Source organism: Erinaceus europaeus, chromosome 7, assembly GCF_950295315.1.
Source record: "Erinaceus europaeus chromosome 7, mEriEur2.1, whole genome shotgun sequence".
Taxonomy (NCBI): domain Eukaryota; kingdom Metazoa; phylum Chordata; class Mammalia; order Eulipotyphla; family Erinaceidae; genus Erinaceus; species Erinaceus europaeus.
In genome coordinates this window covers 13,158,430-13,159,692 of record NC_080168.1, presented here as the reverse complement: position 1 = coordinate 13,159,692, position 1,263 = coordinate 13,158,430, and the positions used below count along the sequence as shown (strand labels likewise).

The 1,263-nt window shown below is 46.2% G+C and overlaps 1 non-coding gene across 1 annotated transcript; it reads left to right on the top strand.

Moving 5' to 3' along the window:
- The first annotated feature begins 689 nt into the window (after nt 1–689).
- LOC132539598 (U6 spliceosomal RNA) lies at nt 690–797 on the top strand. The gene has a single exon (XR_009550939.1). It is a non-coding gene; the product is annotated as a U6 spliceosomal RNA (small nuclear RNA).
- The last annotated feature ends 466 nt before the right edge of the window (nt 798–1,263 follow it).

Below are 1,263 nucleotides of genomic sequence, written 5' to 3'. Positions count from 1 at the left end.
CCCACTAGAGCATATGTCCGAAGACACACACATATGGCCATGTGACTGCAGCATCAGGGCAAAGATCAGTAGCCTAAGTTGTCAACAGGACAGGGCTAGATGGAGTCCAGGAGAGGCCAGGAAGTAAAGCACATGACTGGGATGTTTGGGATCCTGGGTGCCATCCCAGAACTTCAGAAAAGTTTCTAAGTGGTACTTCAGTCACTCAATAAAAGTAAATACATATAGAAAAGACAGACTCAAACAGCACGGCCTCATGGTGGAATAGTACATAGTTGTTAAAAGGGAATACAGAGGGGGCTGGGCAGTAGTGCAACAGGTTAAGCACACATGCCACAAAGCACAAGGACTGGTGTAAGGATCCCGGTTCAAGCCCCCAGCTCTCCACCTGTAAGGGAGTCACTTCATGGGTGGTGAAGCAGGCCTGCAGGTGTCTTTCCCTCCCCCTCTCTGTCTTCCCCTCCTCTCTCCATTTCTCTCTGTCCTATCCAATGTCGACGACAACAATAACATTAACAACAACGATAGACAACAAGGGCAACAAAGGGAAAAAATGGCCTCCAGGAGCAGTGGATTCGTAGTGCTGGCACCAAGCCCCAGTGATAACCCTGGAGGCAAAAAAAAAAAACATAAAAAATTCAGAACCTATCATGTAGGAAGAAAGGAAAAAGAAAAAGAAAAAGGGTGGAGTGCTCGCTTCGGCAGCACATATACTAAAAGTTGGAATGACACAGAAAAGATTAGCATGGCCCCTGCGCAAGGATGACACACAAATTTGTGAAACGTTCCATATTTTAAAAAAAAGAGGGTGAGGGAGTCGGGCTGTAGCGCAGCGGGTTAAGCGCAGGTGGCGCAAAGCACAAGGACTGGCATAAGGATCCCGGTTCGAACCCCGGCTCCCCACCTGCAGGGGAGTCGCTTCACAGGCGGTGAAGCAGGTCTGCAGGTGTCTATCTTTCTCTCCTCCTCTCTGTCTTCCCCTCCTCTCTCCATTTCTCTCTGTCCTATCCAACAACGACGACAACAACAACAATAACTACAACAATAAAACAACAAGGGCAACAAAAGGGAATAAATAAATAAAATAAAATATAAAAAAAAAAGAGGGTGGACTTAGAATAATGGTTATGCAAAGAGACTCTCATGTCTGAGGCTCCAAAGTCTCAGGTTCAACCCCCCGCACCACTATAAACCAGAGCTGAGCACTGCTCTGGTAAAAAGAAAAAAAAAAAAGATAAAGAGTCAATGAAAAAGAGAAAGTGG